The sequence below is a fragment of the Zingiber officinale genome, chromosome 5A (assembly GCF_018446385.1).
Source record: "Zingiber officinale cultivar Zhangliang chromosome 5A, Zo_v1.1, whole genome shotgun sequence".
Classification (NCBI taxonomy): Eukaryota; Viridiplantae; Streptophyta; class Magnoliopsida; order Zingiberales; family Zingiberaceae; genus Zingiber; species Zingiber officinale.
Genome location: NC_055994.1, coordinates 121,422,329 through 121,428,945, shown reverse-complemented (window position 1 = coordinate 121,428,945; position 6,617 = coordinate 121,422,329).

Here is a 6,617-nt window from a genome sequence, read left to right as displayed (position 1 = left end):
GTCGACTGACACTTTGTATCCTTTGGTGACGCTAAACCATTGATCGAAGTCAGTCTTCAGGTTCACTTCCATCCACTTCTTCTAATATGAAAAATTATCCCCGTTAAGTAGGGGCGGACGAACAGTGTTGAATCCCTCGTTTTCTGCCATTTATCATTGAAATAGAAAACTAGAGGAAGGTACCAAGACTTGGTCTTGGATTAGCAGAGTTTAAGAAAATAATAAGTATATCGAGGAATTTGAGTGGTGTTGCACCAACTTCGAGTAAAAACTGAAAAAGAGAGAATTATGAAGAGGTAAACTTTTACCGATTCAAATAGAATACAAAAAATTGAAATTGAAAGAATAAAGCAACTCCTTTTGACTTGATTGGTGGTTGCACCAATTCAGAACAAAACCTACTCTGATACCACTTATTGGATCGAGTCACAAGTGAGAGAGGGGTGAATCACGTGGTTTTGAAAAACTTATCTTATTCATTTTTAAAACAAAGTACGCAGCAGAAAAGAAGTAAACAAAAAAGAAAGAAACACGAATACAAGGATTTTTATTTGGTTCGGAACCTTCAGTGACTCCTACTCCAAGACCCAGATCCCGTAGATATATCGATGAGTAATCCACTAAAATACCTCTTCCGGTACCTCCGGAAGAGAGAATTGAGTACAAAGAAATTTGGTACAAGTACAACACATTGCACTTGTCCTTTTGCAATAATTAATAATACAAATGAAAGTTTACCAAACACTCTTCCGAAGATGGTTGGCTTGAGTTTGGTGTTTGGGCGGCTTCTTAGCGGTAGACGAGCGTAGCAGCGTCGTAGCAGAGTTGTAGTAGGAAGCCAGAGCGTTCAGAAGTCCAATTGGAAGCGCAAATGTTTGTATGAGTGAGTTAATTCATGGATTGGGCGAGCACTCCCTTTATTAGGCATGGAAGGTGCCTTCAAAGACCTTGAAGGTGCCTCCAATGTGGCAAGTCTCATCCCGAACATCCAGGTCCTTATCTTTGATGAAATCTGAATTTAATCCTACGGAAGGCGGCTTCCATGCACTGAAGGAGCCTTCTATGAACAATCCCAAAGGGGCCTTCAGTACTTGAAGGTGTTAGATTTTGAGAGATGTCTTAAGGCAATCGCCTTACGATTTTTACTAAATATAGATTCACTATTTGTGTGCATATTATATATTTGATTGTCTTAAACTTATTTACTGAATGCCTGCTGATGCGGTGATGAGGGGCCCACCTAGTGGAGGGGCATTGTCACGGTGGAGGTCAAAGGTCAAAGTCAGGGCGGTCAACGCCCCTGTACCATTGGCCGGTTGGGCGACCCACTCACACGATCGGGATAGAGAAGGTCCGATCCAACATCATCATAGCTAGGCCACATACCGAGCTTCTAACGCTCAGAGAAGTATGTCGGTGAGGCGCATGCCAAGCGGCCAGCCCTGCTCAGACTTGAATCAAACCTCAGAACCAGCCAAGCGGAGCCACGACTGAGTAAATTATATTCAAAGCGAAGCTCGGGCAGTGTGTGGTTGGCTGAGCGACCATCCCGCTCGACCTGAGAATGATAGCATCCGGACGACTGATGGTTGGCTGAACGGCTCACCCGCTCGGCCCAGTAATGGACAAAAGGAGGATCTGCGACATCATTCTGGGAGCCCGTGCCTCCGACAAACGGCATGGTCGACAGCATAGTCAGGCAGTGGATCGTACGACGGAAGCTTCCACTGTCACGTCAGAGATATGCTCGGGTCGTTAAGGTATGGTGTCAGGGACACTTTCCTGACATGACTTTTCAGAGAAAGATTTGAGAAGTGTGCACGCTTCGAGGAGCATGCACGCGCACCCCCGGAGCCCTATATAAAGGGACCCCATGTTTCAACAGAGGTATGCTAATTTTTACTGTAACCACACTGTTACTCTATTTCTGTTACTCTGCTTCCTTGCTTTTGCATCACCGGTGACTGACTTGACCGTCGGAGGGCCATCGCCAGGGAACCCCTCCCTAGCTCGGCATTGATGCTGCTATGGTTGCAGGTCCCTCTAGCTCTGAGCCCACGCACGGTCAACAGGAGCGCCACACCCCCCAACATCCATTGCCTCGACTCTCGGACATGATCAAATTTAGCGCCGTCTGTGGAAACATAACCTGCATCCGAGCCGAGAAAATGGAAGACGTTGGACGACTTCATACCGTGATGCTCACCCAAGAGGAGCTCGGCATGCTCGTACAGGCTTGAGCACAGAAGATAGTCGAGCAGCAACAGTAAAAGGCGCTAGCCGATCGATTGGCACAGCAGGCAACATCGGCATCAGGGGGCCGAGCGACGTACGAGGACCGGCCAAAACAACTCTCTATCTGGGGACAAAACAGAGGGCCAACCAGCACCCATGGGGAGGCACCGCCCGCCTCAATACCATTCCACCGGGCTCTATTCCAAATGCCCTCGAAGATCGCGCAGGCGAATCAAGAGCGGGGGTCCTCTGTTGGTGCGAGAAGCATCTAATGATCGAACCTGAGTTTTGATAATAGCAAAGGATTCAAAGTTAAGGTGTGTTGTGATCTAACATGTTGAATGAGTATTTCAGGAAAAGTCCTAACTGCGGTTAGGCAGGTGAAAAACCCTAGGGGGTGGTAACCCTAGGTCCTAGGGGGTGGTAACCCTAGGTGGAGAAAAGTCCTAGCTGCGGTTAGGCAAAGGGAAAACCCTAGGGGGCGGTAACCCTAGGTCATAGGGGGTGGTAACCCTATGCGGAAAGTCTTGGCAGGTCGGTGGCTTCAGGCAAAAGTCCTAGGGGGTGGTAACCCTAGGTGGAAAGTCCTGGTGTCGCGAACCAGGTGAAAGTCTGGACTAGCCGGGAAGCGGATGTCCAGCAGAAAGTCCGGAAGCATCGAGTGCTGAGCAAAAGTCCAGTCGATCCGGAGGATCAGGTAAATCTCCTGAGTGGAGTAGGTGAGGACGCGTTCCCCGTAGAGGGAACAGTAGGCGTCGAGTCGACCTAGGGTTTCCGGTTGGAAACCCGAAGTCAGGCTTGGATAGTCCGGAGACTATCATTATCACTTCTATTATGTTTCTGTGCTAACTTTGTTTTGCAGGGTATGTGTTTGGGACTAACACATTTTGCAGGAACAAAGGAGCAAGTTACAACTCGGATGAATAGTGTCCGAGGCGCCTCCATGGAGCTTGGAGGCGCCTCGGGTGCGAACCAGGAAAAGCCAGTGCAGAAGGTTGGAGGCGCCTTAGATGAAGTTCAAGGCGCCTTGGGTCGAAGGTTGAAGGCGCCTTGGGTAGGCTGAAGGCGCCTTGAACTGGATGAAGTTCGACCAAGTCTGTGCTGATCTCCGCGGGTGACTCGGCCTGTTTAAGGCGCCTTGAAGGGCTTCAAGGCGCCTTGAACACCCTTTATAAGGGATCTCGAGCAGCAGCACCACAACAACGAATTCCAAGTCTTCTTTCTTCAATGTGCTGCTCCGAAAGACTCCCGGAAGTGCTGCTACAAGTCTCCGACGACCCAGAGCTCCAAGATTTCTCTTTTCGTCGTCGGTATAGATTTCTTTTATCGCATTTCTTGTAATACTTAGTTTGTAATAATCGAGCTTATAGTTGTTGCCCACCGGAAGCGATCAAGGATCGCGGGCCTTCGAGTAGGAGTCGCCTTAGGCTCCGAACGAAGTAAAAAACTCTTGCGTCTTTGTGTGTTTGTTTTTATTCCGCTGCATTAACTCTTACGCTTTTTACGATTCCGATAATCGAACGAAATAGCCACGAGCGCTATTCACCCCCCCTCTAGCGCATCTCGATCCAATAATTGGTATCAGAGCGGGGTCGTCTTGAATCAGTGCAACCACTATTCAAGACAATTTTTTTTCGTGGTTTTGTTCGGAGTCAATTAGAATTTAGCCTCATAGCTATATTCTAATTTCTTTTTACGAATCGATTTTTTTGCCCGAAGTTGGTGCAACACCACTCGAGCTCGTAATTATTACTATTCTCTTCCCACACTACTAATCCAAGACTCAGTCTTGGAATAGATCTTGTTGTTTTTTGTTCTTTTAGATCTAAATGGCCCAACTAGAAGGATATAGCACCGTTCGCCCCCCACTATTTTCCGGAGAAGACTTCAGATATTGGAAGGGGCGAATGGAAATATATCTAAAGATCCAGTTCGACACCTGGATGATCGTCAGAACAGGACTACAACTACCAACTGGTACCGATGGTAAGCCTACATCCTGTGAAAACTGGGAGCCCGCATTTATCAAGAAGGTGGAAGCCGACGCCAAAGCCACCTGCACCATCCAATGCGGTCTGACCAAAGAAGAGCTCAACAGAGTCGGTCCATTCTCCTCCACAAAGGAACTATGGGAGAAACTGATCGAACTACACGATGGCACCTCGGAAACCAAGGTAAGTAAGCGTGATTTGTTATTAAATAAACTATACAATTTGAAAATGCAGGAAGGCGAGACGGCAAGCTCTTTGCACGCCCGAATTCAAGATATCCTGAATTCTCTACATGGAATCGGGCAGAAGGTAGAAAACAGAGATATAATAAGGTATGCCCTTAACTCATTCCCTAGGAGTACACTATGGGCATCAATGGTAGATGCCTATAAAGTCTCTAAGGATTTGTCTTCCTTAAAATTAGATGAATTGTTTAGTGAATTCGAACTCCATGAACAGACTAATGCACGGCCATCCGAGAAAGGGATTGCTTTGGTTGCAGGAACGAGTCGAACACGGGAATCAAGAGGACGGCGAAAAATTGAATCGGAATCAGAAGACGAATCCGATTCAGAAGATTCAGAAGATGAACTGGCCGGCGAATTTGTGAATCTTGTAAAGAAACTCTACAAGAAGAAGAAGGGATTCAACAAGAAAGATCTGAAGAAGGCAGTTCAATCCAAGGAGGCCCAATCAAAGACAAAATTTGAAGTCACATGTTACGGGTGCAACTAGAAGGGCCATATCAAGGCCAACTGCCTTAATCAAAAGGAAGCCAAGAAGCAAAGAAGAAAGAAGGCTCTAAAGGCAACCTGGGACGAATCTTCTTCGGAGGACGAAGACGACGAACTCAACCAAACAAGTTTACTCGCATTGATGGCCCGGGACCAGATCAGCGAATCCGAGAGCGAGTCAGAAGCCGACTCTGAGCAAAGCCACGGATCCGCATCCGTTTCCGAAGGACCAGACTCCGCTGTAAGTATTCCTAGACTCAATAATTTAGTCAATTATTTACTTCGCAAATTAGCTAAGTCAAATTTGAAAATTAAGTCACTTTTAAGAGAAATAACCACTCTTAAAGGAGTAACTTGTTGGAGCAATCTAGGTGCCCTAAGTTTTGATGTTTGGGCAAAGGTTTAAGTTAGGTTTATTGTTGTATTTGATATGCATTGTGAGTGTGCAGGATACAGGTACAACAAGGAAAGTCCAAGGGTGAGTCTTGGCGGTGTAAGTCCAAGCATGTAGTCTTGGCAACGTAAGTCCAAGTGTGATCTTGGAAAAGGAGGAAAGTCCAAGGATGAGTCTTGGCGGTGTAAGTCCAAGCATGTAGTCTTGGCAACGTAAGTCCAAGTGTGACTTGGCAATGGATGAAGTCCCGGAGGCGCGACCTCTTGGCAAAGGAAGACCCGACAACAATGACAAGGCCGATGGAAGCTCCAGAAGGCAAGACGTGAAGGATGGGGAGACATCCGAGGGACGTAAGGCTGATGGAGGAGGCTAGAAGGCTAGGTCTAGGTTGGTCGAGCAAGGACGAGTGCTGAGTGAATGTACTCGGGGTTAAATCCTAGGATTAGGGTTTACTGTAGTGCTACTGTAACAATACTGTAGCGTTATTGTAGCAGTACTGTAGCGTATCGACTGATGTACTGTAGCAGAGCCGTTGAGATAGCCGTTGGGCTGGCACCAGTCGACTGGTGCAAGGACCAGTCGACTGGTAACGGGTAAATCAGGTTCTGATTTGTTCCAAGCTCTATAAGAAGGAGCTTGGTATGACCGGCCAAGGTGACGAAATTAGACTTGGTTAAGGTCTAATTAGTAGTCTACAAGTGCTCAAGAGTTTTCCTTGTGTCCAAGAGGTCTTGGTGAGTTTGTGGTGAGGTTTCTCCACCCACAAGGAGTTTGAGCTAGCCGGAGGTCTTCCGGGGAGTAATCCACCGACGGATAGGGATCGTCCACCTTACGGACACGCCGTGGAGTAGGAGCTTTATCTCCGAACCACGTAAATGATCGTGTAGCTTGGTTTGCATTCTTTCTTGTCTTGTATTTTGTTTAGCTTGTTTATTTTTGTATTATTCCGCTGCGCAAGCTAACAACGTAGGAAGTGAACAATTTGGGTGAGCCGCTATTCACCCCCTCTAGCGGGCACATCGGTCCTAACAATTGGTATCAGAGCGAGGACGCTCTTCTACGGACTAACCGCCAAGAGAGCAAGAAGCTAGAGGAAGAAGAAGATGGAGTCCGAAGGACCGCTCGGATGGGATATCCTAATTCCACCTCCGTACGACAAAGAAGACTTCAATAATTGGAGGAAGCGGTTGGAGACATGGTTCCAAATGGATTGGAACCAATGGGTTGTCTTGAGTGACCCATTTGAAGCTCCTACGGACAAGA